Source organism: Phyllobates terribilis, unplaced genomic scaffold (genome assembly GCF_046119375.1).
Source record: "Phyllobates terribilis strain yellow unplaced genomic scaffold, ASM4611937v1 Scaffold_779__1_contigs__length_684578, whole genome shotgun sequence".
In the NCBI taxonomy this organism is placed as follows: Eukaryota; Metazoa; Chordata; class Amphibia; order Anura; family Dendrobatidae; genus Phyllobates; species Phyllobates terribilis.
In genome coordinates, this window is record NW_027363539.1 from 1 (window position 1) to 24,655 (window position 24,655).

The following is a 24,655-nucleotide window of genomic DNA, read 5'->3' on the forward strand; positions in this document are numbered from 1 at the left end:
TCACCCCCTGCTGTTCCCACCCGCCTCAACACCGTTGGAAGGGAGGAGAACCAATTAAGGCGGGGGGTGGGGTGGAACGAGCAGCTGTCTACCCTTAGCAGGAGGGCTCCTGATTACATACCTCTCCTGCTGCTGCTGCTGCTGGCTGTCCAGCAGCAGACTGAAGGTGGCTGCTGCTGTGCACAGGTATATAAAGGCTCAGAGCCTATTATGACACGCGCAGCCAGCGTTCCATTGCCACATTCCATCTACTGCAGGCAGGATACCTGGCTGGCTGAATGTCGCTGAGAAGCTCACAGAGACCGCCATAAGCAACAGTTTAACAGAATGCCACAGACTAATCAACCAAACTTTTTGGGTTGGGTTCTCTTTTATAGTCTGCAGGCATTAAATGAAAGAAGTCAGTGTTCCAGCAGAAGGAGACAACGTTTCAGAAAAGGCATTATAGCAAACCAAAAAAGAAATTTTAAGCGCAGCAGAGTAACCAGCGCACATACCTGTTAGCTCAGGTGAGTTTAAAAGGCTGCTGTTGATAACAAGGGCATTTGCTAAATAGATGGTGTGTGTGCAACAATACACTGAAAGGTCAATTATATTGTGCAGCTTATCTCACCACCTGTAGTTATTTAGGTGAAAGCTCCAAAATGCTTGCCTAATATGTCTGTTTATCCAAAAGGAAGTAAAAAGGGAGAGCTAGAAAGATAGCATTGCATCACATTACATGGCAATGCAATGCACAGTTGCTGAAGTTGAACCAAAATGAGCTTGTAATCTGGCTTCTGCAACTTTGAACATGAAAAATCCAATGAGGAGAAGAAAAGCAGAGCCAAAGAGTCCATCCCAAAATCCGACAAACAAGCAAAATGAACAAAAAACATTGAATTCAATTCTTTCTGATTTTAGAAACTGCATTAAAGAAGGGGTGCACCGGTCCTGGAGATACTGCAATACCAGGTCAATGCGTGGAGTGGACAGAGCAAGCTCTTTTTCCATCTCCCTGTTCTAAAAATCCATTTAATATATGGTCCCCAGATAGGGGACGTATCAGATATTAAACTGATAAGAACAGATACTACACTTGATCTTAGCCAAAAGGCCGAGAAGCGATAACCAGAATTGGTTTCAAACTACGGAGCCACCCAAGGATCCTAAAAAGTCCATTTGTGGAGATGAGCTCCTGGACTCCCGTTAAGAAGACATGTTGTCAACCTCTAGATCCCTTACATGCCTGCACTTTTCGGCTTGCTGCTGCTGCAATCCACGCGTTTTAGATCTGCATAACTCCACCTCTTTAAACACAGCACCTTCACCCCCTGCTGTTCCCACCCGCCTCAACACCGTTGGAAGGGAGGAGAACCAATTAAGGCGGGGGGTGGGGTGGAACGAGCAGCTGACTACCCTTAGCAGGAGGGCTCCTGATTACATACCTCTCCTGCTGCTGCTGCTGCTGGCTGTCCAGCAGCAGACTGAAGGTGGCTGCTGCTGTGCACAGGTATATAAAGGCTCAGAGCCTATTATGACACGCGCAGCCAGCGTTCCATTGCCACATTCCATCTACTGCAGGCAGGATACCTGGCTGGCTGAATGTCGCTGAGAAGCTCACAGAGACCGCCATAAGCAACAGTTTAACAGAATGCCACAGACTAATCAACCAAACTTTTTGGGTTGGGTTCTCTTTTATAGTCTGCAGGCATTAAATGAAAGAAGTCAGTGTTCCAGCAGAAGGAGACAACGTTTCAGAAAAGGCATTGTAGCAAACCAAAAAAGAAATTTTAAGCGCAGCAGAGTAACCAGCGCACATACCTGTTAGCTCAGGTGAGTTTAAAAGGCTGCTGTTGATAACAAGGGCATTTGCTAAATAGATGGTGTGTGTGCAACAATATACTGAAAGGTCAATTATATTGTGCAGCTTATCTCACCACCTGTAGTTATTTAGGTGAAAGCTCCAAAATGCTTGCCTAATATGTCTGTTTATCCAAAAGGAAGTAAAAAGGGAGAGCTAGAAAGATAGCATTGCATCACATTACATGGCAATGCAATGCACAGTTGCTGAAGTTGAACCAAAATGAGCTTGTAATCTGGCTTCTGCAACTTTGAACATGAAAAATCCAATGAGGAGAAGAAAAGCAGAGCCAAAGAGTCCATCCCAAAATCCGACAAACAAGCAAAATGAACAAAAAACATTGAATTCAATTCTTTCTGATTTTAGAAACTGCATTAAAGAAGGGGTGCACCGGTCCTGGAGATACTGCAATACCAGGTCAATGCGTGGAGTGGACAGAGCAAGCTCTTTTTCCATCTCCCTGTTCTAAAAATCCATTTAATATATGGTCCCCAGATAGGGGACGTATCAGATATTAAACTGATAAGAACAGATACTACACTTGATCTTAGCCAAAAGGCCGAGAAGCGATAACCAGAATTGGTTTCAAACTACGGAGCCACCCAAGGATCCTAAAAAGTCCATTTGTGGAGATGAGCTCCTGGACTCCCGTTAAGAAGACATGTTGTCAACCTCTAGATCCCTTACATGCCTGCACTTTTCGGCTTGCTGCTGCTGCAATCCACGCGTTTTAGATCTGCATAACTCCACCTCTTTAAACACAGCACCTTCACCCCCTGCTGTTCCCACCCGCCTCAACACCGTTGGAAGGGAGGAGAACCAATTAAGGCGGGGGGTGGGGTGGAACGAGCAGCTGTCTACCCTTAGCAGGAGGGCTCCTGATTACATACCTCTCCTGCTGCTGCTGCTGCTGGCTGTCCAGCAGCAGACTGAAGGTGGCTGCTGCTGTGCACAGGTATATAAAGGCTCAGAGCCTATTATGACACGCGCAGCCAGCGTTCCATTGCCACATTCCATCTACTGCAGGCAGGATACCTGGCTGGCTGAATGTCGATGAGAAGCTCACAGAGACCGCCATAAGCAACAGTTTAACAGAATGCCACAGACTAATCAACCAAACTTTTTGGGTTGGGTTCTCTTTTATAGTCTGCAGGCATTAAATGAAAGAAGTCAGTGTTCCAGCAGAAGGAGACAACGTTTCAGAAAAGGCATTGTAGCAAACCAAAAAAGAAATTTTAAGCGCAGCAGAGTAACCAGCGCACATACCTGTTAGCTCAGGTGAGTTTAAAAGGCTGCTGTTGATAACAAGGGCATTTGCTAAATAGATGGTGTGTGTGCAACAATATACTGAAAGGTCAATTATATTGTGCAGCTTATCTCACCACCTGTAGTTATTTAGGTGAAAGCTCCAAAATGCTTGCCTAATATGTCTGTTTATCCAAAAGGAAGTAAAAAGGGAGAGCTAGAAAGATAGCATTGCATCACATTACATGGCAATGCAATGCACAGTTGCTGAAGTTGAACCAAAATGAGCTTGTAATCTGGCTTCTGCAACTTTGAACATGAAAAATCCAATGAGGAGAAGAAAAGCAGAGCCAAAGAGTCCATCCCAAAATCCAACAAACAAGCAAAATGAACAAAAAACATTGAATTCAATTCTTTCTGATTTTAGAAACTGCATTAAAGAAGGGGTGCACCGGTCCTGGAGATACTGCAATACCAGGTCAATGCGTGGAGTGGACAGAGCAAGCTCTTTTTCCATCTCCCTGTTCTAAAAATCCATTTAATATATGGTCCCCAGATAGGGGACGTATCAGATATTAAACTGATAAGAACAGATACTACACTTGATCTTAGCCAAAAGGCCGAGAAGCGATAACCAGAATTGGTTTCAAACTACGGAGCCACCCAAGGATCCTAAAAAGTCCATTTGTGGAGATGAGCTCCTGGACTCCCGTTAAGAAGACATGTTGTCAACCTCTAGATCCCTTACATGCCTGCACTTTTCGGCTTGCTGCTGCTGCAATCCACGCGTTTTAGATCTGCATAACTCCACCTCTTTAAACACAGCACCTTCACCCCCTGCTGTTCCCACCCGCCTCAACACCGTTGGAAGGGAGGAGAACCAATTAAGGCGGGGGGTGGGGTGGAACGAGCAGCTGTCTACCCTTAGCAGGAGGGCTCCTGATTACATACCTCTCCTGCTGCTGCTGCTGCTGGCTGTCCAGCAGCAGACTGAAGGTGGCTGCTGCTGTGCACAGGTATATAAAGGCTCAGAGTCTATTATGACACGCGCAGCCAGCGTTCCATTGCCACATTCCATCTACTGCAGGCAGGATACCTGGCTGGCTGAATGTCGCTGAGAAGCTCACAGAGACCGCCATAAGCAACAGTTTAACAGAATGCCACAGACTAATCAACCAAACTTTTTGGGTTGGGTTCTCTTTTATAGTCTGCAGGCATTAAATGAAAGAAGTCAGTGTTCCAGCAGAAGGAGACAACGTTTCAGAAAAGGCATTGTAGCAAACCAAAAAATAAATTTTAAGCGCAGCAGAGTAACCAGCGCACATACCTGTTAGCTCAGGTGAGTTTAAAAGGCTGCTGTTGATAACAAGGGCATTTGCTAAATAGATGGTGTGTGTGCAACAATATACTGAAAGGTCAATTATATTGTGCAGCTTATCTCACCACCTGTAGTTATTTAGGTGAAAGCTCCAAAATGCTTGCCTAATATATCTGTTTATCCAAAAGGAAGTAAAAAGGGAGAGCTAGAAAGATAGCATTGCATCACATTACATGGCAATGCAATGCACAGTTGCTGAAGTTGAACCAAAATGAGCTTGTAATCTGGCTTCTGCAACTTTGAACATGAAAAATCCAATGAGGAGAAGAAAAGCAGAGCCAAAGAGTCCATCCCAAAATCCGACAAACAAGCAAAATGAACAAAAAACATTGAATTCAATTCTTTCTGATTTTAGAAACTGCATTAAAGAAGGGGTGCACCGGTCCTGGAGATACTGCAATACCAGGTCAATGCGTGGAGTGGACAGAGCAAGCTCTTTTTCCATCTCCCTGTTCTAAAAATCCATTTAATATATGGTCCCCAGATAGGGGACGTATCAGATATTAAACTGATAAGAACAGATACTACACTTGATCTTAGCCAAAAGGCCGAGAAGCGATAACCAGAATTGGTTTCAAACTACGGAGCCACCCAAGGATCCTAAAAAGTCCATTTGTGGAGATGAGCTCCTGGACTCCCGTTAAGAAGACATGTTGTCAACCTCTAGATCCCTTACATGCCTGCACTTTTCGGCTTGCTGCTGCTGCTGCAATCCACGCGTTTTAGATCTGCATAACTCCACCTCTTTAAACACAGCACCTTCACCCCCTGCTGTTCCCACCCGCCTCAACACCGTTGGAAGGGAGGAGAACCAATTAAGGCGGGGGGTGGGGTGGAACGAGCAGCTGTCTACCCTTAGCAGGAGGGCTCCTGATTACATACCTCTCCTGCTGCTGCTGCTGCTGGCTGTCCAGCAGCAGACTGAAGGTGGCTGCTGCTGTGCACAGGTATATAAAGGCTCAGAGCCTATTATGACACGCGCAGCCAGCGTTCCATTGCCACATTCCATCTACTGCAGGCAGGATACCTGGCTGGCTGAATGTCGCTGAGAAGCTCACAGAGACCGCCATAAGCAACAGTTTAACAGAATGCCACAGACTAATCAACCAAACTTTTTGGGTTGGGTTCTCTTTTATAGTCTGCAGGCATTAAATGAAAGAAGTCAGTGTTCCAGCAGAAGGAGACAACGTTTCAGAAAAGGCATTGTAGCAAACCAAAAAAGAAATTTTAAGCGCAGCAGAGTAACCAGCGCACATACCTGTTAGCTCAGGTGAGTTTAAAAGGCTGCTGTTGATAACAAGGGCATTTGCTAAATAGATGGTGTGTGTGCAACAATATACTGAAAGGTCAATTATATTGTGCAGCTTATCTCACCACCTGTAGTTATTTAGGTGAAAGCTCCAAAATGCTTGCCTAATATGTCTGTTTATCCAAAAGGAAGTAAAAAGGGAGAGCTAGAAAGATAGCATTGCATCACATTACATGGCAATGCAATGCACAGTTGCTGAAGTTGAACCAAAATGAGCTTGTAATCTGGCTTCTGCAACTTTGAACATGAAAAATCCAATGAGGAGAAGAAAAGCAGAGCCAAAGAGTCCATCCCAAAATCCGACAAACAAGCAAAATGAACAAAAAACATTGAATTCAATTCTTTCTGATTTTAGAAACTGCATTAAAGAAGGGGTGCACCGGTCCTGGAGATACTGCAATACCAGGTCAATGCGTGGAGTGGAGAGAGCAAGCTCTTTTTCCATCTCCCTGTTCTAAAAATCCATTTAATATATGGTCCCCAGATAGGGGACGTATCAGATATTAAACTGATAAGAACAGATACTACACTTGATCTTAGCCAAAAGGCCGAGAAGCGATAACCAGAATTGGTTTCAAACTACGGAGCCACCCAAGGATCCTAAAAAGTCCATTTGTGGAGATGAGCTCCTGGACTCCCGTTAAGAAGACATGTTGTCAACCTCTAGATCCCTTACATGCCTGCACTTTTCGGCTTGCTGCTGCTGCAATCCACGCGTTTTAGATCTGCATAACTCCACCTCTTTAAACACAGCACCTTCACCCCCTGCTGTTCCCACCCGCCTCAACACCGTTGGAAGGGAGGAGAACCAATTAAGGCGGGGGGTGGGGTGGAACGAGCAGCTGTCTACCCTTAGCAGGAGGGCTCCTGATTACATACCTCTCCTGCTGCTGCTGCTGCTGGCTGTCCAGCAGCAGACTGAAGGTGGCTGCTGCTGTGCACAGGTATATAAAGGCTCAGAGCCTATTATGACACGCGCAGCCAGCGTTCCATTGCCACATTCCATCTACTGCAGGCAGGATACCTGGCTGGCTGAATGTCGCTGAGAAGCTCACAGAGACCGCCATAAGCAACAGTTTAACAGAATGCCACAGACTAATCAACCAAACTTTTTGGGTTGGGTTCTCTTTTATAGTCTGCAGGCATTAAATGAAAGAAGTCAGTGTTCCAGCAGAAGGAGACAACGTTTCAGAAAAGGCATTGTAGCAAACCAAAAAAGAAATTTTAAGCGCAGCAGAGTAACCAGCGCACATACCTGTTAGCTCAGGTGAGTTTAAAAGGCTGCTGTTGATAACAAGGGCATTTGCTAAATAGATGGTGTGTGTGCAACAATATACTGAAAGGTCAATTATATTGTGCAGCTTATCTCACCACCTGTAGTTATTTAGGTGAAAGCTCCAAAATGCTTGCCTAATATGTCTGTTTATCCAAAAGGAAGTAAAAAGGGAGAGCTAGAAAGATAGCATTGCATCACATTACATGGCAATGCAATGCACAGTTGCTGAAGTTGAACCAAAATGAGCTTGTAATCTGGCTTCTGCAACTTTGAACATGAAAAATCCAATGAGGAGAAGAAAAGCAGAGCCAAAGAGTCCATCCCAAAATCTGACAAACAAGCAAAATGAACAAAAAACATTGAATTCAATTCTTTCTGATTTTAGAAACTGCATTAAAGAAGGGGTGCACCGGTCCTGGAGATACTGCAATACCAGGTCAATGCGTGGAGTGGACAGAGCAAGCTCTTTTTCCATCTCCCTGTTCTAAAAATCCATTTAATATATGGTCCCCAGATAGGGGACGTATCAGATATTAAACTGATAAGAACAGATACTACACTTGATCTTAGCCAAAAGGCCGAGAAGCGATAACCAGAATTGGTTTCAAACTACGGAGCCACCCAAGGATCCTAAAAAGTCCATTTGTGGAGATGAGCTCCTGGACTCCCGTTAAGAAGACATGTTGTCAACCTCTAGATCCCTTACATGCCTGCACTTTTCGGCTTGCTGCTGCTGCAATCCACGCGTTTTAGATCTGCATAACTCCACCTCTTTAAACACAGCACCTTCACCCCCTGCTGTTCCCACCCGCCTCAACACCGTTGGAAGGGAGGAGAACCAATTAAGGCGGGGGGTGGGGTGGAACGAGCAGCTGTCTACCCTTAGCAGGAGGGCTCCTGATTACATACCTCTCCTGCTGCTGCTGCTGCTGGCTGTCCAGCAGCAGACTGAAGGTGGCTGCTGCTGTGCACAGGTATATAAAGGCTCAGAGCCTATTATGACACGCGCAGCCAGCGTTCCATTGCCACATTCCATCTACTGCAGGCAGGATACCTGGCTGGCTGAATGTCGCTGAGAAGCTCACAGAGACCGCCATAAGCAACAGTTTAACAGAATGCCACAGACTAATCAACCAAACTTTTTGGGTTGGGTTCTCTTTTATAGTCTGCAGGCATTAAATGAAAGAAGTCAGTGTTCCAGCAGAAGGAGACAACGTTTCAGAAAAGGCATTGTAGCAAACCAAAAAAGAAATTTTAAGCGCAGCAGAGTAACCAGCGCACATACCTGTTAGCTCAGGTGAGTTTAAAAGGCTGCTGTTGATAACAAGGGCATTTGCTAAATAGATGGTGTGTGTGCAACAATATACTGAAAGGTCAATTATATTGTGCAGCTTATCTCACCACCTGTAGTTATTTAGGTGAAAGCTCCAAAATGCTTGCCTAATATGTCTGTTTATCCAAAAGGAAGTAAAAAGGGAGAGCTAGAAAGATAGCATTGCATCACATTACATGGCAATGCAATGCACAGTTGCTGAAGTTGAACCAAAATGAGCTTGTAATCTGGCTTCTGCAACTTTGAACATGAAAAATCCAATGAGGAGAAGAAAAGCAGAGCCAAAGAGTCCATCCCAAAATCCGACAAACAAGCAAAATGAACAAAAAACATTGAATTCAATTCTTTCTGATTTTAGAAACTGCATTAAAGAAGGGGTGCACCGGTCCTGGAGATACTGCAATACCAGGTCAATGCGTGGAGTGGACAGAGCAAGCTCTTTTTCCATCTCCCTGTTCTAAAAATCCATTTAATATATGGTCCCCAGATAGGGGACGTATCAGATATTAAACTGATAAGAACAGATACTACACTTGATCTTAGCCAAAAGGCCGAGAAGCGATAACCAGAATTGGTTTCAAACTACGGAGTCACCCAAGGATCCTAAAAAGTCCATTTGTGGAGATGAGCTCCTGGACTCCCGTTAAGAAGACATGTTGTCAACCTCTAGATCCCTTACATGCCTGCACTTTTCGGCTTGCTGCTGCTGCAATCCACGCGTTTTAGATCTGCATAACTCCACCTCTTTAAACACAGCACCTTCACCCCCTGCTGTTCCCACCCGCCTCAACACCGTTGGAAGGGAGGAGAACCAATTAAGGCGGGGGGTGGGGTGGAACGAGCAGCTGTCTACCCTTAGCAGGAGGGCTCCTGATTACATACCTCTCCTGCTGCTGCTGCTGCTGGCTGTCCAGCAGCAGACTGAAGGTGGCTGCTGCTGTGCACAGGTATATAAAGGCTCAGAGCCTATTATGACACGCGCAGCCAGCGTTCCATTGCCACATTCCATCTACTGCAGGCAGGATACCTGGCTGGCTGAATGTCGCTGAGAAGCTCACAGAGACCGCCATAAGCAACAGTTTAACAGAATGCCACAGACTAATCAACCAAACTTTTTGGGTTGGGTTCTCTTTTATAGTCTGCAGGCATTAAATGAAAGAAGTCAGTGTTCCAGCAGAAGGAGACAACGTTTCAGAAAAGGCATTGTAGCAAACCAAAAAAGAAATTTTAAGCGCAGCAGAGTAACCAGCGCACATACCTGTTAGCTCAGGTGAGTTTAAAAGGCTGCTGTTGATAACAAGGGCATTTGCTAAATAGATGGTGTGTGTGCAACAATATACTGAAAGGTCAATTATATTGTGCAGCTTATCTCACCACCTGTAGTTATTTAGGTGAAAGCTCCAAAATGCTTGCCTAATATGTCTGTTTATCCAAAAGGAAGTAAAAAGGGAGAGCTAGAAAGATAGCATTGCATCACATTACATGGCAATGCAATGCACAGTTGCTGAAGTTGAACCAAAATGAGCTTGTAATCTGGCTTCTGCAACTTTGAACATGAAAAATCCAATGAGGAGAAGAAAAGCAGAGCCAAAGAGTCCATCCCAAAATCCGACAAACAAGCAAAATGAACAAAAAACATTGAATTCAATTCTTTCTGATTTTAGAAACTGCATTAAAGAAGGGGTGCACCGGTCCTGGAGATACTGCAATACCAGGTCAATGCGTGGAGTGGACAGAGCAAGCTCTTTTTCCATCTCCCTGTTCTAAAAATCCATTTAATATATGGTCCCCAGATAGGGGACGTATCAGATATTAAACTGATAAGAACAGATACTACACTTGATCTTAGCCAAAAGGCCGAGAAGCGATAACCAGAATTGGTTTCAAACTACGGAGCCACCCAAGGATCCTAAAAAGTCCATTTGTGGAGATGAGCTCCTGGACTCCCGTTAAGAAGACATGTTGTCAACCTCTAGATCCCTTACATGCCTGCACTTTTCGGCTTGCTGCTGCTGCAATCCACGCGTTTTAGATCTGCATAACTCCACCTCTTTAAACACAGCACCTTCACCCCCTGCTGTTCCCACCCGCCTCAACACCGTTGGAAGGGAGGAGAACCAATTAAGGCGGGGGGTGGGGTGGAACGAGCAGCTGTCTACCCTTAGCAGGAGGGCTCCTGATTACATACCTCTCCTGCTGCTGCTGCTGCTGGCTGTCCAGCAGCAGACTGAAGGTGGCTGCTGCTGTGCACAGGTATATAAAGGCTCAGAGCCTATTATGACACGCGCAGCCAGCGTTCCATTGCCACATTCCATCTACTGCAGGCAGGATACCTGGCTGGCTGAATGTCGCTGAGAAGCTCACAGAGACCGCCATAAGCAACAGTTTAACAGAATGCCACAGACTAATCAACCAAACTTTTTGGGTTGGGTTCTCTTTTATAGTCTGCAGGCATTAAATGAAAGAAGTCAGTGTTCCAGCAGAAGGAGACAACGTTTCAGAAAAGGCATTGTAGCAAACCAAAAAAGAAATTTTAAGCGCAGCAGAGTAACCAGCGCACATACCTGTTAGCTCAGGTGAGTTTAAAAGGCTGCTGTTGATAACAAGGGCATTTGCTAAATAGATGGTGTGTGTGCAACAATATACTGAAAGGTCAATTATATTGTGCAGCTTATCTCACCACCTGTAGTTATTTAGGTGAAAGCTCCAAAATGCTTGCCTAATATGTCTGTTTATCCAAAAGGAAGTAAAAAGGGAGAGCTAGAAAGATAGCATTGCATCACATTACATGGCAATGCAATGCACAGTTGCTGAAGTTGAACCAAAATGAGCTTGTAATCTGGCTTCTGCAACTTTGAACATGAAAAATCCAATGAGGAGAAGAAAAGCAGAGCCAAAGAGTCCATCCCAAAATCCGACAAACAAGCAAAATGAACAAAAAACATTGAATTCAATTCTTTCTGATTTTAGAAACTGCATTAAAGAAGGGGTGCACCGGTCCTGGAGCTACTGCAATACCAGGTCAATGCGTGGAGTGGACAGAGCAAGCTCTTTTTCCATCTCCCTGTTCTAAAAATCCATTTAATATATGGTCCCCAGATAGGGGACGTATCAGATATTAAACTGATAAGAACAGATACTACACTTGATCTTAGCCAAAAGGCCGAGAAGCGATAACCAGAATTGGTTTCAAACTACGGAGCCACCCAAGGATCCTAAAAAGTCCATTTGTGGAGATGAGCTCCTGGACTCCCGTTAAGAAGACATGTTGTCAACCTCTAGATCCCTTACATGCCTGCACTTTTCGGCTTGCTGCTGCTGCAATCCACGCGTTTTAGATCTGCATAACTCCACCTCTTTAAACACAGCACCTTCACCCCCTGCTGTTCCCACCCGCCTCAACACCGTTGGAAGGGAGGAGAACCAATTAAGGCGGGGGGTGGGGTGGAACGAGCAGCTGTCTACCCTTAGCAGGAGGGCTCCTGATTACATACCTCTCCTGCTGCTGCTGCTGCTGGCTGTCCAGCAGCAGACTGAAGGTGGCTGCTGCTGTGCACAGGTATATAAAGGCTCAGAGCCTATTATGACACGCGCAGCCAGCGTTCCATTGCCACATTCCATCTACTGCAGGCAGGATACCTGGCTGGCTGAATGTCGCTGAGAAGCTCACAGAGACCGCCATAAGCAACAGTTTAACAGAATGCCACAGACTAATCAACCAAACTTTTTGGGTTGGGTTCTCTTTTATAGTCTGCAGGCATTAAATGAAAGAAGTCAGTGTTCCAGCAGAAGGAGACAACGTTTCAGAAAAGGCATTGTAGCAAACCAAAAAAGAAATTTTAAGCGCAGCAGAGTAACCAGCGCACATACCTGTTAGCTCAGGTGAGTTTAAAAGGCTGCTGTTGATAACAAGGGCATTTGCTAAATAGATGGTGTGTGTGCAACAATATACTGAAAGGTCAATTATATTGTGCAGCTTATCTCACCACCTGTAGTTATTTAGGTGAAAGCTCCAAAATACTTGCCTAATATGTCTGTTTATCCAAAAGGAAGTAAAAAGGGAGAGCTAGAAAGATAGCATTGCATCACATTACATGGCAATGCAATGCACAGTTGCTGAAGTTGAACCAAAATGAGCTTGTAATCTGGCTTCTGCAACTTTGAACATGAAAAATCCAATGAGGAGAAGAAAAGCAGAGCCAAAGAGTCCATCCCAAAATCCGACAAACAAGCAAAATGAACAAAAAACATTGAATTCAATTCTTTCTGATTTTAGAAACTGCATTAAAGAAGGGGTGCACTGGTCCTGGAGATACTGCAATACCAGGTCAATGCGTGGAGTGGACAGAGCAAGCTCTTTTTCCATCTCCCTGTTCTAAAAATCCATTTAATATATGGTCCCCAGATAGGGGACGTATCAGATATTAAACTGATAAGAACAGATTTTTTTTTTTTTTTTTTCGAAAGCCCGAATTCGTGTACAAAACCCGAGTGCGCTTAAAAAAGTGACAAGTGCCACAAAAAAAGTGCACTAGGATGCTGGTCTTCTTGAAACCCTCTCCAAAAGGAGAAGAGTCCCCCAAACCATTCCCCGTCCCTCCGAGCCAGAAGGCCACAGCGAGGAACAGGGACAAATAGCCACCTCCAGCCGGAGCCAGAGGCGACCCAATCTTACCCCCAGCACCTGCCCGAGTTCTCACCCGAGCAAGGCACTGGGAGCCAAAGACTGTGCTCCCCTCCCGGAAGAGGGGAGCCAACAACGCTCTCCTCCAGAAAGAGGAGAGCCAGGGGGGTTCAGGGGGGAGCGGAACCTGATGGCCACACACTCCCCCCCTAGACCTGCCAAGAGAGGAACCCGTAAGGGAACCGCATCCCGACAAAATCCTAGTAAGGACGTGGACACACGTGAAAAAGTGGACACACATTGACAAAAAAATTAAATAAATAGTGAAGGTTTCACAGTATAATACTGCCCGGACCTTCGACCGGGAATTGAAAAATTCCCCATCCTAAGGCCAGAAGGCCCGGAATAAGGGTGTGTGTGAAGAAAGAAATATTGAAGTGCTAGTGCAAATGTGCCATAAACTCAAGTGGGGTTCCCAATCCCAGTGAGTTGAGGCACCCCAGGGTCACCACTCCTGGGGCACTTCACACTTCGGGCTTTCGATCTTCCCCGGCCCAATGGCGTCGATCCTGGGGGGCCATGCTTTCCACCAGATGACTATATTAGCCACCTGGCGTACTAACAAGCGCCTAAACCCCAGTGTGCATAATGTATCAATCTACTAGGGCGGCCAACATCCAAAACCGCCTTTTCGAAAGATACTACACTTGATCTTAGCCAAAAGGCCGAGAAGCGATAACCAGAATTGGTTTCAAACTACGGAGCCACCCAAGGATCCTGAAAAGTCCATTTGTGGAGATGAGCTCCTGGACTCCCGTTAAGAAGACATGTTGTCAACCTCTAGATCCCTTACATGCCTGCACTTTTCAGCTTGCTGCTGCTGCAATCCACGCGTTTTAGATCTGCATAACTCCACCTCTTTAAACACAGCACCTTCACCCCCTGCTGTTCCCACCCGCCTCAACACCGTTGGAAGGGAGGAGAACCAATTAAGGCGGGGGGTGGGGTGGAACGAGCAGCTGTCTACCCTTAGCAGGAGGGCTCCTGATTACATACCTCTCCTGCTGCTGCTGCTGCTGGCTGTCCAGCAGCAGACTGAAGGTGGCTGCTGCTGTGCACAGGTATATAAAGGCTCAGAGCCTATTATGACACGCGCAGCCAGCGTTCCATTGCCACATTCCATCTACTGCAGGCAGGATACCTGGCTGGCTGAATGTCGCTGAGAAGCTCACAGAGACCGCCATAAGCAACAGTTTAACAGAATGCCACAGACTAATCAACCAAACTTTTTGGGTTGGGTTCTCTTTTATAGTCTGCAGGCATTAAATGAAAGAAGTCAGTGTTCCAGCAGAAGGAGACAACGTTTCAGAAAAGGCATTGTAGCAAACCAAAAAAGAAATTTTAAGCGCAGCAGAGTAACCAGCGCACATACCTGTTAGCTCAGGTGAGTTTAAAAGGCTGCTGTTGATAACAAGGGCATTTGCTAAATAGATGGTGTGTGTGCAACAATATACTGAAAGGTCAATTATATTGTGCAGCTTATCTCACCACCTGTAGTTATTTAGGTGAAAGCTCCAAAATGCTTGCCTAATATGTCTGTTTATCCAAAAGGAAGTAAAAAGGGAGAGCTAGAAAGATAGCATTGCATCACATTACATGGCAATGCAATGCACAGTTGCTGAAGTTGAACCAAAATGAGCTTGTAATCTGGCTTCTGCAACTTTGAACATGAAAAATCCAATGAGGAGAAGAAAAGCAAAGCCAAAGAGTCCATCCCAAAATCCGACAAACAAGCAAAATGAACAAAAAACATTGAATTCAATTCTTTCTGATTTTAGAAACTGCATTAAAGAAGGGGTGCACCGGTCCTGGAGATACTGCAATACCAGGTCAATGCGTGGAGTGGACAGAGCAAGCTCTTTTTCCATCTCCCTGTTCTAAAAATCCATTTAATATATGGTCCCCAGATAGGGGACGTATCAGATATTAAACTGATAAGAACAGATACTACACTTGATCTTAGCCAAAAGGCCGAGAAGCGATAACCAGAATTGGTTTCAAACTACGGAGCCACCCAAGGATCCTGAAAAGTCCATTTGTGGAGATGAGCTCCTGGACTCCCGTTAAGAAGACATGTTGTCAACCTCTAGATCCCTTACATGCCTGCACTTTTCGGCTTGCTGCTGCTGCAATCCACGCGTTTTAGATCTGCATAACTCCACCTCTTTAAACACAGCACCTTCACCCCCTGCTGTTCCCACCCGCCTCAACACCGTTGGAAGGGAGGAGAACCAATTAAGGCGGGGGGTGGGGTGGAACGAGCAGCTGTCTACCCTTAGGAGGAGGGCTCCTGATTACATACCTCTCCTGCTGCTGCTGCTGCTGGCTGTCCAGCAGCAGACTGAAGGTGGCTGCTGCTGTGCACAGGTATATAAAGGCTCAGAGCCTATTATGACACGCGCAGCCAGCGTTCCATTGCCACATTCCATCTACTGCAGGCAGGATACCTGGCTGGCTGAATGTCGCTGAGAAGCTCACAGAGACCGCCATAAGCAACAGTTTAACAGAATGCCACAGACTAATCAACCAAACTTTTTGGGTTGGGTTCTCTTTTATAGTCTGCAGGCATTAAATGAAAGAAGTCAGTGTTCCAGCAGAAGGAGACAACGTTTCAGAAAAGGCATTGTAGCAAACCAAAAAAGAAATTTTAAGCGCAGCAGAGTAACCAGCGCACATACCTGTTAGCTCAGGTGAGTTTAAAAGGCTGCTGTTGATAACAAGGGCATTTGCTAAATAGATGGTGTGTGTGCAACAATATACTGAAAGGTCAATTATATTGTGCAGCTTATCTCACCACCTGTAGTTATTTAGGTGAAAGCTCCAAAATGCTTGCCTAATATGTCTGTTTATCCAAAAGGAAGTAAAAAGGGAGAGCTAGAAAGATAGCATTGCATCACATTACATGGCAATGCAATGCACAGTTGCTGAAGTTGAACCAAAATGAGCTTGTAATCTGGCTTCTGCAACTTTGAACATGAAAAATCCAATGAGGAGAAGAAAAGCAAAGCCAAAGAGTCCATCCCAAAATCCGACAAACAAGCAAAATGAACAAAAAACATTGAATTCAATTCTTTCTGATTTTAGAAACTGCATTAAAGAAGGGGTGCACCGGTCCTGGAGATACTGCAATACCAGGTCAATGCGTGGAGTGGACAGAGCAAGCTCTTTTTCCATCTCCCTGTTCTAAAAATCCATTTAATATATGGTCCCCAGATAGGGGACGTATCAGATATTAAACTGATAAGAACAGATACTACACTTGATCTTAGCCAAAAGGCCGAGAAGCGATAACCAGAATTGGTTTCAAACTACGGAGCCACCCAAGGATCCTGAAAAGTCCATTTGTGGAGATGAGCTCCTGGACTCCCGTTAAGAAGACATGTTGTCAACCTCTAGATCCCTTACATGCCTGCACTTTTCGGCTTGCTGCTGCTGCAATCCACGCGTTTTAGATCTGCATAACTCCACCTCTTTAAACACAGCACCTTCACCCCCTGCTGTTCCCACCCGCCTCAACACCGTTGGAAGGGAGGAGAACCAATTAAGGCGGGGGGTGGGGTGGAACGAGCAGCTGTCTACCCTTAGCAGGAGGGCTCCTGATTACATACCTCTCCTGCTGCTGCTGCTGCTGGCTGTCCAGCAGCAGACTGAAGGTGGCTGCTGCTGTGCACAGGTATATAAAGGCTCAGAGCCTATTATGACACGCGCAGCCAGCGTTCCATTGCCACATTCCATCTACTGCAGGCAGGATACCTGGCTGGCTGAATGTCGCTGAGAAGCTCACAGAGACCGCCATAAGCAACAGTTTAACAGAATGCCACAGACTAATCAACCAAACTTTTTGGGTTGGGTTCTCTTTTATAGTCTGCAGGCATTAAATGAAAGAAGTCAGTGTTCCAGCAGAAGGAGACAACGTTTCAGAAAAGGCATTGTAGCAAACCAAAAAAGAAATTTTAAGCGCAGGAGAGCAACCAGCGCACATACCTGTTAGCTCAGGTGAGTTTAAAAGGCTGCTGTTGATAACAAGGGCATTTGCTAAATAGATGGTGTGTGTGCAACAATATACTGAAAGGTCAATTATATTGTGCAGCTTATCTCACCACCTGTAGTTATTTAGGTGAAAGCTCCAAAATGCTTGCCTAATATGTCTGTTTATCCAAAAGGAAGTAAAAAGGGAGAGCTAGAAAGATAGCATTGCATCACATTACATGGCAATGCAATGCACAGTTGCTGAAGTTGAACCAAAATGAGCTTGTAATCTGGCTTCTGCAACTTTGAACATGAAAAATCCAATGAGGAGAAGAAAAGCAAAGCCAAAGAGTCCATCCCAAAATCCGACAAACAAGCAAAATGAACAAAAAACATTGAATTCAATTCTTTCTGATTTTAGAAACTGCATTAAAGAAGGGGTGCACCGGTCCTGGAGATACTGCAATACCAGGTCAATGCGTGGAGTGGACAGAGCAAGCTCTTTTTCCATCTCCCTGTTCTAAAAATCCATTTAATATATGGTCCCCAGATAGGGGACGTATCAGATATTAAACTGATAAGAACAGATACTACACTTGATCTTAGCCAAAAGGCCGAGAAGCGATAACCAGAATTGGTTTCAAACTACGGAGCCACCCAAGGATCCTGAAAAGTCCATTTGTGGAGATGAGCTCCTGGACTCCCGTTAAGAAGACATGTTGTCAACCTCTAGATCCCTTACATGCCTGCACTTTTCGGCTTGCTGCTGCTGCAATCCACGCGTTTTAGATCTGCATAACTCCACCTCTTTAAACACAGCACCTTCACCCCCTGCTGTTCCCGCCCGCCTCAACACCGTTGGAAGGGAGGAGAACCAATTAAGGCGGGGGGTGGGGTGGAACGAGCAGCTGTCTAATCTTAGCAGGAGGGCTCCTGATTACATACCTCTCCTGCTGCTGCTGCTGCTGGCTGTCCAGCAGCAGACTGAAGGTGGCTGCTGCTGTGCACAGGTATATAAAGGCTCAGAGCCTATTATGACACGCGCAGCCAGCGTTCCATTGCCACATTCCATCTACTGCAGGCAGGATACCTGGCTGGCTGAATGTCGCTGAGAAGCTCACAGAGACCGCCATAAGCAACAGTTTAACAGAATGCCACAGACTAATCAACCAAACTTTTTGGGTTGGGTTCTCTTTTATAGTCTGCAGGCATTAAATGAAAGAAGTCAGTGTTCCAGCAGAAGGAGACAACGTTTCAGAAAAGGCATTGTAGCAAACCAAAAAAGAAATTTTAAGCGCAGCAGAGTAACCAGCGCACATACCTGTTAGCTCAGGTGAGTTTAAAAGGCTGCTGTTGATAACAAGGGCATTTGCTAAATAGATGGTGTGTGTGCAACAATATACTGAAAGGTCAATTATATTGTGCAGCTTATCTCACCACCTGTAGTTATTTAGGTGAAAGCTCCAAAATGCTTGCCTAATATGTCTGTTTATCCAAAAGGAAGTAAAAAGGGAGAGCTAGAAAGATAGCATTGCATCACATTACATGGCAATGCAATGCACAGTTGCTGAAGTTGAACCAAAATGAGCTTGTAATCTGGCTTCTGCAACTTTGAACATGAAAAATCCAATGAGGAGAAGAAAAGCAAAGCCAAAGAGTCCATCCCAAAATCCGACAAACAAGCAAAATGAACAAAAAACATTGAATTCAATTCTTTCTGATTTTAGAAACTGCATTAAAGAAGGGGTGCACCGGTCCTGGAGATACTGCAATACCAGGTCAATGCGTGGAGTGGACAGAGCAAGCTCTTTTTCCATCTCCCTGTTCTAAAAATCCATTTAATATATGGTCCCCAGATAGGGGACGTATCAGATATTAAACTGATAAGAACAGATACTACACTTGATCTTAGCCAAAAGGCCGAGAAGCGATAACCAGAATTGGTTTCAAACTACGGAGCCACCCAAGGATCCTGAAAAGTCCATTTGTGGAGATGAGCTCCTGGACTCCCGTTAAGAAGACATGTTGTCAACCTCTAGATCCCTTACATGCCTGCACTTTTCGGCTTGCTGCTGCTGCAATCCACGCGTTTTAGATCTGCATAACTCCACCTCTTTAAACACAGCACCTTCACCCCCTGCTGTTCCCGCCCGCCTCAACACCGTTGGAAGGGAGGAGAACCAATTAAGGCGGGGGGTGGGGTGGAACGAGCAGCTGTCTACCCTTAGCAGGAGGGCTCCTGATTACATACCTCTCCTGCTGCTGCTGCTGCTGGCTGTCCAGCAGCAGACTGAAGGTGGCTGCTGCTGTGCACAGGTATATAAAGGCTCAGAGCCTATTATGACACGCGCAGCCAGCGTTCCATTGCCACATTCCATCTACTGCAGGCAGGATACCTGGCTGGCTGAATGTCGCTGAGAAGCTCACAGAGACCGCCATAAGCAACAGTTTAACAGAATGCCACAGACTAATCAACCAAACTTTTTGGGTTGGGTTCTCTTTTATAGTCTGCAGGCATTAAATGAAAGAAGTCAGTGTTCCAGCAGAAGGAGACAACGTTTCAGAAAAGGCATTGTAGCAAACCAAAAAAGAAATTTTAAGCGCAGCAGAGTAACCAGCGCACATACCTGTTAGCTCAGGTGAGTTTAAAAGGCTGCTGTTGATAACAAGGGCATTTGCTAAATAGATGGTGTGTGTGCAACAATATACTGAAAGGTCAATTATATTGTGCAGCTTATCTCACCACCTGTAGTTATTTAGGTGAAAGCTCCAAAATGCTTGCCTAATATGTCTGTTTATCCAAAAGGAAGTAAAAAGGGAGAGCTAGAAAGATAGCATTGCATCACATTACATGGCAATGCAATGCACAGTTGCTGAAGTTGAACCAAAATGAGCTTGTAATCTGGCTTCTGCAACTTTGAACATGAAAAATCCAATGAGGAGAAGAAAAGCAAAGCCAAAGAGTCCATCCCAAAATCCGACAAACAAGCAAAATGAACAAAAAACATTGAATTCAATTCTTTCTGATTTTAGAAACTGCATTAAAGAAGGGGTGCACCGGTCCTGGAGATACTGCAATACCAGGTCAATGCGTGGAGTGGACAGAGCAAGCTCTTTTTCCATCTCCCTGTTCTAAAAATCCATTTAATATATGGTCCCCAGATAGGGGACGTATCAGATATTAAACTGATAAGAACAGATACTACACTTGATCTTAGCCAAAAGGCCGAGAAGCGATAACCAGAATTGGTTTCAAACTACGGAGCCACCCAAGGATCCTGAAAAGTCCATTTGTGGAGATGAGCTCCTGGACTCCCGTTAAGAAGACATGTTGTCAACCTCTAGATCCCTTACATGCCTGCACTTTTCGGCTTGCTGCTGCTGCAATCCACGCGTTTTAGATCTGCATAACTCCACCTCTTTAAACACAGCACCTTCACCCCCTGCTGTTCCCACCCGCCTCAACACCGTTGGAAGGGAGGAGAACCAATTAAGGCGGGGGGTGGGGTGGAACGAGCAGCTGTCTACCCTTAGCAGGAGGGCTCCTGATTACATACCTCTCCTGCTGCTGCTGCTGCTGGCTGTCCAGCAGCAGACTGAAGGTGGCTGCTGCTGTGCACAGGTATATAAAGGCTCAGAGCCTATTATGACACGCGCAGCCAGCGTTCCATTGCCACATTCCATCTACTGCAGGCAGGATACCTGGCTGGCTGAATGTCGCTGAGAAGCTCACAGAGACCGCCATAAGCAACAGTTTAACAGAATGCCACAGACTAATCAACCAAACTTTTTGGGTTGGGTTCTCTTTTATAGTCTGCAGGCATTAAATGAAAGAAGTCAGTGTTCCAGCAGAAGGAGACAACGTTTCAGAAAAGGCATTGTAGCAAACCAAAAAAGAAATTTTAAGCGCAGGAGAGCAACCAGCGCACATACCTGTTAGCTCAGGTGAGTTTAAAAGGCTGCTGTTGATAACAAGGGCATTTGCTAAATAGATGGTGTGTGTGCAACAATATACTGAAAGGTCAATTATATTGTGCAGCTTATCTCACCACCTGTAGTTATTTAGGTGAAAGCTCCAAAATGCTTGCCTAATATGTCTGTTTATCCAAAAGGAAGTAAAAAGGGAGAGCTAGAAAGATAGCATTGCATCACATTACATGGCAATGCAATGCACAGTTGCTGAAGTTGAACCAAAATGAGCTTGTAATCTGGCTTCTGCAACTTTGAACATGAAAAATCCAATGAGGAGAAGAAAAGCAAAGCCAAAGAGTCCATCCCAAAATCCGACAAACAAGCAAAATGAACAAAAAACATTGAATTCAATTCTTTCTGATTTTAGAAACTGCATTAAAGAAGGGGTGCACCGGTCCTGGAGATACTGCAATACCAGGTCAATGCGTGGAGTGGACAGAGCAAGCTCTTTTTCCATCTCCCTGTTCTAAAAATCCATTTAATATATGGTCCCCAGATAGGGGACGTATCAGATATTAAACTGATAAGAACAGATACTACACTTGATCTTAGCCAAAAGGCCGAGAAGCGATAACCAGAATTGGTTTCAAACTACGGAGCCACCCAAGGATCCTGAAAAGTCCATTTGTGGAGATGAGCTCCTGGACTCCCGTTAAGAAGACATGTTGTCAACCTCTAGATCCCTTACATGCCTGCACTTTTCGGCTTGCTGCTGCTGCAATCCACGCGTTTTAGATCTGCATAACTCCACCTCTTTAAACACAGCACCTTCACCCCCTGCTGTTCCCACCCGCCTCAACACCGTTGGAAGGGAGGAGAACCAATTAAGGCGGGGGGTGGGGTGGAACGAGCAGCTGTCTACCCTTAGCAGGAGGGCTCCTGATTACATACCTCTCCTGCTGCTGCTGCTGCTGGCTGTCCAGCAGCAGACTGAAGGTGGCTGCTGCTGTGCACAGGTATATAAAGGCTCAGAGCCTATTATGACACGCGCAGCCAGCGTTCCATTGCCACATTCCATCTACTGCAGGCAGGATACCTGGCTGGCTGAATGTCGCTGAGAAGCTCACAGAGACCGCCATAAGCAACAGTTTAACAGAATGCCACAGACTAATCAACCAAACTTTTTGGGTTGGGTTCTCTTTTATAGTCTGCAGGCATTAAATGAAAGAAGTCAGTGTTCCAGCAGAAGGAGACAACGTTTCAGAAAAGGCATTGTAGCAAACCAAAAAAGAAATTTTAAGCGCAGCAGAGTAACCAGCGCACATACCTGTTAGCTCAGGTGAGTTTAAAAGGCTGCTGTTGATAACAAGGGCATTTGCTAAATAGATGGTGTGTGTGCAACAATATACTGAAAGGTCAATTATATTGTGCAGCTTATCTCACCACCTGTAGTTATTTAGGTGAAAGCTCCAAAATGCTTGCCTAATATGTCTGTTTATCCAAAAGGAAGTAAAAAGGGAGAGCTAGAAAGATAGCATTGCATCACATTACATGGCAATGCAATGCACAGTTGCTGAAGTTGAACCAAAATGAGCTTGTAATCTGGCTTCTGCAACTTTGAACATGAAAAATCCAATGAGGAGAAGAAAAGCAAAGCCAAAGAGTCCATCCCAAAATCCGACAAACAAGCAAAATGAACAAAAAACATTGAATTCAATTCTTTCTGATTTTAGAAACTGCATTAAAGAAGGGGTGCACCGGTCCTGGAGATACTGCAATACCAGGTCAATGCGTGGAGTGGACAGAGCAAGCTCTTTTTCCATCTCCCTGTTCTAAAAATCCATTTAATATATGGTCCCCAGATAGGGGACGTATCAGATATTAAACTGATAAGAACAGATACTACACTTGATCTTAGCCAAAAGGCCGAGAAGCGATAACCAGAATTGGTTTCAAACTACGGAGCCACCCAAGGATCCTGAAAAGTCCATTTGTGGAGATGAGCTCCTGGACTCCCGTTAAGAAGACATGTTGTCAACCTCTAGATCCCTTACATGCCTGCACTTTTCGGCTTGCTGCTGCTGCAATCCACGCGTTTTAGATCTGCATAACTCCACCTCTTTAAACACAGCACCTTCACCCCCTGCTGTTCCCGCCCGCCTCAACACCGTTGGAAGGGAGGAGAACCAATTAAGGCGGGGGGTGGGGTGGAACGAGCAGCTGTCTACCCTTAGCAGGAGGGCTCCTGATTACATACCTCTCCTGCTGCTGCTGCTGCTGGCTGTCCAGCAGCAGACTGAAGGTGGCTGCTGCTGTGCACAGGTATATAAAGGCTCAGAGCCTATTATGACACGCGCAGCCAGCGTTCCATTGCCACATTCCATCTACTGCAGGCAGGATACCTGGCTGGCTGAATGTCGCTGAGAAGCTCACAGAGACCGCCATAAGCAACAGTTTAACAGAATGCCACAGACTAATCAACCAAACTTTTTGGGTTGGGTTCTCTTTTATAGTCTGCAGGCATTAAATGAAAGAAGTCAGTGTTCCAGCAGAAGGAGACAACGTTTCAGAAAAGGCATTGTAGCAAACCAAAAAAGAAATTTTAAGCGCAGCAGAGTAACCAGCGCACATACCTGTTAGCTCAGGTGAGTTTAAAAGGCTGCTGTTGATAACAAGGGCATTTGCTAAATAGATGGTGTGTGTGCAACAATATACTGAAAGGTCAATTATATTGTGCAGCTTATCTCACCACCTGTAGTTATTTAGGTGAAAGCTCCAAAATGCTTGCCTAATATGTCTGTTTATCCAAAAGGAAGTAAAAAGGGAGAGCTAGAAAGATAGCATTGCATCACATTACATGGCAATGCAATGCACAGTTGCTGAAGTTGAACCAAAATGAGCTTGTAATCTGGCTTCTGCAACTTTGAACATGAAAAATCCAATGAGGAGAAGAAAAGCAAAGCCAAAGAGTCCATCCCAAAATCCGACAAACAAGCAAAATGAACAAAAAACATTGAATTCAATTCTTTCTGATTTTAGAAACTGCATTAAAGAAGGGGTGCACCGGTCCTGGAGATACTGCAATACCAGGTCAATGCGTGGAGTGGACAGAGCAAGCTCTTTTTCCATCTCCCTGTTCTAAAAATCCATTTAATATATGGTCCCCAGATAGGGGACGTATCAGATATTAAACTGATAAGAACAGATACTACACTTGATCTTAGCCAAAAGGCCGAGAAGCGATAACCAGAATTGGTTTCAAACTACGGAGCCACCCAAGGATCCTGAAAAGTCCATTTGTGGAGATGAGCTCCTGGACTCCCGTTAAGAAGACATGTTGTCAACCTCTAGATCCCTTACATGCCTGCACTTTTCGGCTTGCTGCTGCTGCAATCCACGCGTTTTAGATCTGCATAACTCCACCTCTTTAAACACAGCACCTTCACCCCCTGCTGTTCCCACCCGCCTCAACACCGTTGGAAGGGAGGAGAACCAATTAAGGCGGGGGGTGGGGTGGAACGAGCAGCTGTCTACCCTTAGCAGGAGGGCTCCTGATTACATACCTCTCCTGCTGCTGCTGCTGCTGGCTGTCCAGCAGCAGACTGAAGGTGGCTGCTGCTGTGCACAGGTATATAAAGGCTCAGAGCCTATTATGACACGCGCAGCCAGCGTTCCATTGCCACATTCCATCTACTGCAGGCAGGAT

General features: G+C 45.3%; 18 non-coding genes and 1 pseudogene across 18 annotated transcripts; all 19 read right to left on the reverse strand.

Annotated features, from left to right (window-relative positions):
* Nucleotides 1-917: 917 nt before the first annotated feature.
* Nucleotides 918-1,108, reverse strand: LOC141239660 (U2 spliceosomal RNA). The gene has a single exon (XR_012305014.1). It is a non-coding gene; the product is annotated as a U2 spliceosomal RNA (small nuclear RNA).
* A 1,115-nt stretch (nt 1,109-2,223) lies between these two features.
* Nucleotides 2,224-2,414, reverse strand: LOC141239775 (U2 spliceosomal RNA). The gene has a single exon (XR_012305126.1). It is a non-coding gene; the product is annotated as a U2 spliceosomal RNA (small nuclear RNA).
* Nucleotides 2,415-3,529: 1,115 nt separating this feature from the next.
* On the reverse strand, nt 3,530-3,720 carry LOC141239890 (U2 spliceosomal RNA). Its single transcript, XR_012305237.1, has one exon. It is a non-coding gene; the product is annotated as a U2 spliceosomal RNA (small nuclear RNA).
* A 1,115-nt stretch (nt 3,721-4,835) lies between these two features.
* LOC141239973 (U2 spliceosomal RNA) lies at nt 4,836-5,026 on the reverse strand. The gene has a single exon (XR_012305294.1). It is a non-coding gene; the product is annotated as a U2 spliceosomal RNA (small nuclear RNA).
* A 1,118-nt stretch (nt 5,027-6,144) lies between these two features.
* On the reverse strand, nt 6,145-6,335 carry LOC141239819 (U2 spliceosomal RNA). The gene has a single exon (XR_012305168.1). It is a non-coding gene; the product is annotated as a U2 spliceosomal RNA (small nuclear RNA).
* Nucleotides 6,336-7,450: 1,115 nt separating this feature from the next.
* LOC141239551 (U2 spliceosomal RNA) lies at nt 7,451-7,641 on the reverse strand. Its single transcript, XR_012304909.1, has one exon. It is a non-coding gene; the product is annotated as a U2 spliceosomal RNA (small nuclear RNA).
* Nucleotides 7,642-8,756: 1,115 nt separating this feature from the next.
* LOC141239563 (U2 spliceosomal RNA) lies at nt 8,757-8,947 on the reverse strand. The gene has a single exon (XR_012304920.1). It is a non-coding gene; the product is annotated as a U2 spliceosomal RNA (small nuclear RNA).
* A 1,115-nt stretch (nt 8,948-10,062) lies between these two features.
* On the reverse strand, nt 10,063-10,253 carry LOC141239574 (U2 spliceosomal RNA). The gene has a single exon (XR_012304931.1). It is a non-coding gene; the product is annotated as a U2 spliceosomal RNA (small nuclear RNA).
* Nucleotides 10,254-11,368: 1,115 nt separating this feature from the next.
* LOC141239843 (U2 spliceosomal RNA) lies at nt 11,369-11,559 on the reverse strand. The gene has a single exon (XR_012305191.1). It is a non-coding gene; the product is annotated as a U2 spliceosomal RNA (small nuclear RNA).
* Nucleotides 11,560-12,674: 1,115 nt separating this feature from the next.
* Nucleotides 12,675-12,857, reverse strand: LOC141239921 (U2 spliceosomal RNA). The gene has a single exon (XR_012305265.1). It is a non-coding gene; the product is annotated as a U2 spliceosomal RNA (small nuclear RNA).
* A 796-nt stretch (nt 12,858-13,653) lies between these two features.
* Nucleotides 13,654-13,745, reverse strand: LOC141239963 (U2 spliceosomal RNA; annotated as a pseudogene).
* A 1,115-nt stretch (nt 13,746-14,860) lies between these two features.
* LOC141239585 (U2 spliceosomal RNA) lies at nt 14,861-15,051 on the reverse strand. Its single transcript, XR_012304942.1, has one exon. It is a non-coding gene; the product is annotated as a U2 spliceosomal RNA (small nuclear RNA).
* Nucleotides 15,052-16,166: 1,115 nt separating this feature from the next.
* Nucleotides 16,167-16,357, reverse strand: LOC141239597 (U2 spliceosomal RNA). Its single transcript, XR_012304953.1, has one exon. It is a non-coding gene; the product is annotated as a U2 spliceosomal RNA (small nuclear RNA).
* Nucleotides 16,358-17,472: 1,115 nt separating this feature from the next.
* Nucleotides 17,473-17,663, reverse strand: LOC141239609 (U2 spliceosomal RNA). Its single transcript, XR_012304964.1, has one exon. It is a non-coding gene; the product is annotated as a U2 spliceosomal RNA (small nuclear RNA).
* A 1,115-nt stretch (nt 17,664-18,778) lies between these two features.
* LOC141239620 (U2 spliceosomal RNA) lies at nt 18,779-18,969 on the reverse strand. The gene has a single exon (XR_012304975.1). It is a non-coding gene; the product is annotated as a U2 spliceosomal RNA (small nuclear RNA).
* A 1,115-nt stretch (nt 18,970-20,084) lies between these two features.
* Nucleotides 20,085-20,275, reverse strand: LOC141239631 (U2 spliceosomal RNA). Its single transcript, XR_012304986.1, has one exon. It is a non-coding gene; the product is annotated as a U2 spliceosomal RNA (small nuclear RNA).
* Nucleotides 20,276-21,390: 1,115 nt separating this feature from the next.
* On the reverse strand, nt 21,391-21,581 carry LOC141239642 (U2 spliceosomal RNA). Its single transcript, XR_012304997.1, has one exon. It is a non-coding gene; the product is annotated as a U2 spliceosomal RNA (small nuclear RNA).
* Nucleotides 21,582-22,696: 1,115 nt separating this feature from the next.
* On the reverse strand, nt 22,697-22,887 carry LOC141239653 (U2 spliceosomal RNA). Its single transcript, XR_012305008.1, has one exon. It is a non-coding gene; the product is annotated as a U2 spliceosomal RNA (small nuclear RNA).
* A 1,115-nt stretch (nt 22,888-24,002) lies between these two features.
* On the reverse strand, nt 24,003-24,193 carry LOC141239666 (U2 spliceosomal RNA). The gene has a single exon (XR_012305020.1). It is a non-coding gene; the product is annotated as a U2 spliceosomal RNA (small nuclear RNA).
* Between the last annotated feature and the right edge of the window lie 462 nt (nt 24,194-24,655).